The sequence below is a fragment of the Anneissia japonica genome, unplaced genomic scaffold (genome assembly GCF_011630105.1).
Source record: "Anneissia japonica isolate Jap-2015-1 unplaced genomic scaffold, ASM1163010v1 scaffold287880_len176724_cov174, whole genome shotgun sequence".
NCBI lineage: Eukaryota > Metazoa > Echinodermata > Crinoidea > Comatulida > Comatulidae > Anneissia > Anneissia japonica.
In genome coordinates this window covers 145,257-152,334 of record NW_022708090.1, presented here as the reverse complement: position 1 = coordinate 152,334, position 7,078 = coordinate 145,257, and positions in this window count along the sequence as shown.

Sequence of the window (7,078 nt, the reverse complement as noted above, 5' to 3'; positions counted from 1 at the left end):
TATATATATATATACAAACAAAAGTGGAATTGTGACTGTTAATGGTAAAAACACAGTTTTTATAAATACATTATATATATTTATATGAAAAATATATAAATTTAAGATGCAAAATAATAGAAAACAACACACTAGATCTCGGGTGAGACACTAAGTTGTTAAGCACAATCTAAAATATAAACAAAACACACAATGATACATCTTTAAACAGTAACGTCAGAGACAAAACATTAATCAGAACTAGAGCAGTTATACAGTTGTTACTATAAAGACAAAAACTAAAAATCAATGGAACACCACTTTAAACCGTACAAATTATTAGTTCCAACTAATTATGCACTGTAAACATCATATGAGATAACAACATCAAATAAATTTAAAACAACATGGGACCCATTATAATCCTTATCGTCATAACGTGCCTAAATGATCGCGCATATACGCGTGCGCATTGCTTACTTATAGGTATTACTTTAACACTGAAAAACCAACCATGCGGAACTGAATGGCACGTAAGGAAACGTGCCGGCGGCGCAGTCAGCGTACAATTGCCACTTGGTATAATTAGTGACGGACTGAAATTTAAAAAAATATATGTATTAATGCACTTAAAACATTTACAATGACTCTGACTTTGTGGTTAGCTTATTTATTGACACACTTAATGACGATGTGTATGACATTGGTGCATTTTTGACGAAAGGTTTATGAATATTGCTATTTGATGGACGCTATGGCATTTGAATTTATTCGACAAGTCAATAATGAGTCTGTGTTTAGTTTTTTTTCGATCACATTTATGTAGACTCCTTGGTAACCTCAATGGAAGTAGACCACATAAAAAAAATCAAATCTACATTATAATTTAACTCAAGTCAGCGTCCTAATTGTTGACGGCAAAACATTTTTCGCACAGTGGAGTTAACAGTTACCTAAGATCCCAGCTAATAATTATAATAACCTTATCAACTTTGAATTTTGGTGTACAGAATGTTTATTGGAGAACCGTAACTACATTTTTATAACATAATTTCTGACTAAATAAAGCTGCGTTAACATCGCTGCAATCTTGTCGTAGCGTTATTTTCTGACATGACACGAGAAAATTCACAAAGTTCGCAAATGTTATAACGTTTTGTGTTTGCTGGGATGGGCGTGTTATCACATGGAAAGGGGCCAGTTGTTTAATGGCAACCCTCTTAAAATCTTTTGTTTCTATTTTTCCCATCGAAACACTGTTATTGTTTTCAAGACTTGCACACGTGTCCTGATAATGATTTTGATACTGACAATATAAGTGGTATTATCTTATTGGCGTAGGTGATGACGTCAAACTTGTTTAGTCTGTAGCAATGTTAAGTTTGTCAATCATGTTAAGTGTTTACACTTGTTAATTCAATCAAATTAAAGGAGATAAAACATTTTATTTAGAACGGGTTATCTCCACGGATGATAATATCACCTAGATTTCTGAGACTTGCGCAAAATTATGGGCCCAGAAGATGTGCTTGTCCAGTCGTTTATGAAGCGAATGGTACCTTTAGATTTCTCATATTCTCAAAAGGAAATTACGAGATAAGAATCATTAATTTACTTATTTATAAACTACGACAACTATTTAATATAATTCAGTGAATCACTTACTTGACACAGTCATCCACAGTAACTTTATTTGCTCCTCATAATAATAATAATAATAATAATAATAATAATAATAATAACAATGTATATTTGTAATCATTATCATCAATATCATCATTATCATCAACATAATCTTCATCATCATCATCATCATCATCATCATCATCATCATCATCATCATCATCACTATTATCTTACTCGAGGTCGCTTCGCTGCTTTTTGTTGTAAAAATACTCTCAAAGTAAAAGCAATTTATACTCGTATGGCTCAATCGTCTACCTTCTGCCCTTGTTAGTTGTTTATAAGCGAGGCTACATGAGTTTTCCGGCGAAATCTATAGAAACGATAAATGGACAATGTGATTGCTTTTGAATATATTACTCAAACACAGTAGAACCCCCATTAAGGGGATACCTTCGGGACCACAAAGGTGTACCCTTAATAGTGGTGTTCCCTGATTAAGGGTTGGCAAGTAGTGTTAAAAGATGCCGAAAATGTGTCCCCTAAAAGGGTGTCCCCTTGATTGGGGTGTCCCAAAGGAATGATTCTACTATAACTCTATATAATGTTAAGGCGACTATTCCAATGCACAGCACAACTACTGAACACAAGAGAGGTGCAACTGGTCCGATTATATGCCTACACTGATAAACAATATCCTACACATTTCGGATAAAACAAATACTCAATTTATGTTCATAGAGTAGGTATGTACCCCGAACCAACGGCTTAACCTCCAATCCAGAGACAGACGTTCCAGCACATAGTAGTGTAGTGACCATTAAAGGTGCATCGTATGGTGGCCGTATACCATCAATCCATATTTACATTCATCGGTCCTTACGTCAGCTCCTGGTCCTTAATAACCATGTTGTCACTTCATCCAATCCAATCCAAACTTCGACTTATATGCGCATTATACAATGTCTTAATGCACCAATCTGAGCGAGTGATGGAGGAACAAAGAAACAAAAACATTAAAAGGAACTTAAAATGTGAGTTTTGAGTTTCGGATATAGATTCACGTACAGATGTGACAAAGAGAGGCAACTGGATCAGCTCTATCACCGGCTGCTATATGTTTTCGTGCGACAAGAGCGAAAGCAAGAATGGATGCAGAGTTAGTTGATCTCATACTGCGAAAACATTAAAATAGTCTTGGATTTTAAATTACGTGCATTTTTTTTCACGGTTCATTATTTGGCAATGATCTGAATGCAAAGGTCTCCAGTATTCATACTGGAGGACGCCGAATTTACTGGGGGTGGAGGAGAGAAATCCATGTGACCCGGCATAATTTGCCTGAATTAAAGTTCCTGTCTGTAGTTATAAATTGAAAAAAAAATTAACATCATTAAATTTCAGTATTCAGGCTTTAATAGTACGTGTGAAATTATGAAAAAAAAACAGCTGTAGGCCTATTTTTGTCAGTTTAACATTGAATTCCAACAAACATGATATTTATTGTATTGAAACAGGTGAGTTTTCTCTTCGATATTGAACAATATTATATTGAAATGCTGATATACTGAAAATGTTCATAATTCTAAGCCTATTATAACCAACTGAGTTATACAGAGTTGACAACTCAGAGATTTTAAATTAATTTTCTGGACTGCATTGTAAATCAGTCGTTGTGTTTTTTTCTACGAATCAAATATTATATTTGTATTTGAATAATTCGTTGATGAAATAGGCATTCTTCATTTTAATTTAATGTGTTCATGATATTTATATCCATTCAATATTTCGTGGTTTATTACAAGATCATCAGGAATTTCAGATGACTTTCAATAAACAACAAAACATTAAATCAATACTACTTCGCTCAGTCTGTCTGGAGTGTGCATGGTATTATGTTGTAGTCATGTTGATTCAATAATGGACCTTCCCGGAATGTCAATCAAACTTGACAACTGACCAATCAGAACAGCGCCAAGAATATGTGCTTGTCCAATAAGAACTTGTCCCTTGTTGGCCCCACAAAGGCAACGTTCAGGCGAATCTAACGTCGGGCATACGTTAATCCATGGTGTAACTAGCAATTAACGCTGAAAAATTAAATTTTGATTACAACATCACCAGGAATTGCAGCACTTGTTGTTAGGAATAAGTGAACAAAGTGAATTACTATTATTTTTTATTATTATTATTATTTGGAATCCCCGGGTGACCGGATGTTTGATATCTATATAAAAATTAAACTTTTAGTGTCAACATAAGACACTCTGAAAACAATTTTATTAAATCTGGAAATGCTATTTAAGAGTGTTTTTCTAAAAACCATGATAGAGTGCTGAGGTTGGTTTGGACACTTCTGACTGACCAGTCATAATTGGAAACCAGTGGCTTCCCGCCCGAAGCTTTTCACTTTTATACCTCCACCAGGGCTCTGCCCATGGCCTCTGCTGTGGGTATGATATGATATGAAATGACCTGTTAGATATAGGCCTCATAATAATTATGTTATGATGCGATTCTATACGATGCTATACGATGTGATATTGTACGATGGGGTAAGATAGGATGCCATTCTATTACGATACGTTGCGATACGATATAAAATGCGATGCGATATTATAATGATATACTATAATGATGAGAAGCGATATCATACAGTATGTGATGCTATATGATATGTAATGATTTATGAAATGGTATACGATATAATTTATAGGCCTATGACATGATATAAGAATGGCTAACAATAATGTTAATGTATAATATAATATAATATGATTTACAGATATAATATATGGTTGTTTATCTATTCGAACTTTCCAGCTATCCATCAATCAATGTAAACAACTGCTTCCGGCCCCAAATTATTTCACATTTATTGCATCTAATCAGTACTCTTATGGACTATTAACATTAAGCGATGACGTCACCACGAGCCATTATTGGTTAACTCACGTAATCAGAATGTTCATCGAAAATCGCCGATTTAATATCTTTGGCGCTGTTAGTCTATCAGCTGAAATTGTTCTTGTAATTTTTTAGCACATTAACAAATGATCTAAAGTGAAGTGGGTGATGACGCCGAACACAGGGTCATTTGCCACGCTAATGTCGATTCATCGTGTACTGTCTATCGGTAAGAGTAAGAACACACTAGAGCATCTCAACTTTCGAGTATGCGATTTGTTTGATAAATATAGAAACTCAATTTTTGTTCCGATTTTATCTGTTCGGAGTTGTCGGACGAGGGGAAAGTTGAATCTGATACGATTTATGTTGTTGATAGATTGGAGTATCAAAGGTTTGAAATGATCAGCTGTCTGGTCTCATGACTTCTGTATTCTCGAACATCAAGTGTACCAAATGAAAATCTCTTCCCTCCTAACGAAACTTTTAAATGAATTGGGCTTTTAGGATCAAGTATTCAAGCCTCCTTGGTCAGGCCCGTATCTAGGGGGCTTTTTATGGTTCGGGAGAACCCCCCTTTTCTAGCAAACCTCCCTTTTTTTGGCAAACCCCCCTCTTCAAATTTCCCAAATAAGTCCTCCAACCCAACAAATGCACTGCAGACCCACCCAAACACAGACGTTTTCAAACATATCTGCTTTTATAGCATTATATAGACCCATAAAGCACAAAAATCCTCTTGCTTTGGGGGCTTTCGGCGGCCCCACCGGGGCTTCGACCGTGGACCTCACGCCCAGAAACCCCCCCCCCCGGCTGTCTCTTATACACATCTGAACCTGGCCACGGGCCTGTCGGTCCTTGATAATCACTCCATTTACATCACGAACTTGTGTAGTTTTCTTGGAGAACTTGTTGATGAGCCTTTTTTCAGCTGGTAAATTGTCCTCATGTCATGCCTACTTGCAGCAGCCGCTCTATTCCTTCATGTTATTTCCTAAACTTGCTCTAGTTTCTTTGTGCAGCTGATGATACTCATGTAAAGATCTTGTTTTGGCTACTCCCTCTTTGAGAGCATATCCAGCTTTTCTGTTTTACCTCTCTTCAGACGAAGATGTTTGTTGCAGTTTTAATCACAGCAGTGGTTTATTCCACTCTGTATCTATGTTAGTCTTCTCTTCAAGATCTAAAAGTGTATGGTATCTGCCACCTATGGTTGCGTTGAACTGGGGCTAGGATAGACGTCATTTTCTTGTAGCACAGATGTGTCATACTTTGGTTGCTGTTTCTGTTGTTTCAGGGCTGCTAGATAAAGACGCACTGTTGTTACAGCAAAATTGTGATCGCTACCAGCATTACTACCACTTCTGTAGACTTCCATCTTTGAGAGGGAGATGCACCATCTCTCGTATATAATGGTGTGGTCAATCTGTGTCACTAATGGTACCCTCACCTCTCCGGCCCTCGAAGAGTTCGGAGAGGCGAGGGTAATAATGATTTGGCAGCTCTCTGTGATAGCGTAACATTATTTATTTCTCTATTGTATCTGCTCCTGGATATATAATCTCCCATTTGCCATGATTTATTTTGCTCTGTCCAATCCAATGCAGTTCAGTAAGTGCAACTACTGTATGTCAAGATGATAAATTTTACATTCATCTGATAGGATGGCAATTTTCCGGCGAGCTTAGACCCTGGATGTTCCAATTTTGTATCCTTAAATTTGTTTTGCTAATGTCCATGGTTGGTGTTATATTGGTTTTTACCTAGTCTGTGTCGTCCTCCTGGTGAGCTAGACTCCCTGGCTACAGATCATGGACTTCCACCATTCGCCGTCATACTGACCTTTGGGATCTAAGGCTGCATTTTGGCAGGGATTTCACTTTTTCTTACGTCATGTTTCATGGTGTGATTCTTTTTACACTGGACAGGTAATCAGCCCATCGTAAAATAATATTACAATAATACTGATAATATTAAAATAATGATAATTAGTTTGTGAAATCAATAACTACTAACTAATCTGTTCTGATTATGTTCTTTAATGTACATGTAAAAAAAAACAACAAAAAAACATGTGAAGTTAAGGTGTAAGTGTTTTTTCCATAAGCCCCTCCATCTGTGCCCCAGAATGAACTCATCCGACTATCATTTTAAACAAGGCATTGTACTATAATTAAAGAAAGTGATATGGTTGGGTGATGGACAAGTAATTGTATACTAATCAAAATGATGGTCATCGTAATAATAACTACCTCCGAGCGACGGCCATCTTTACACCACAGTTTCCTTTTAATTAAACGTGGATAAAAGGACACCGCTAGGACAATCATTAGTGTTAGCTTGTTTTAATATAAAGTATCATATTGCATCATATCTGGCAAAAAAAAAAAAAAAAAAAAAACTAACGCTGACCTCTGATAAGCAAATGAGATGCCGCATTATCAGCAGAGTGCTCAATGGTAAACCAGAGCGGATTAAAATTTATTTTATATATAGGCCTATATATATATATATATATATATATATATATATATATATATATATATAGACAAATGGGGAAAATATATAA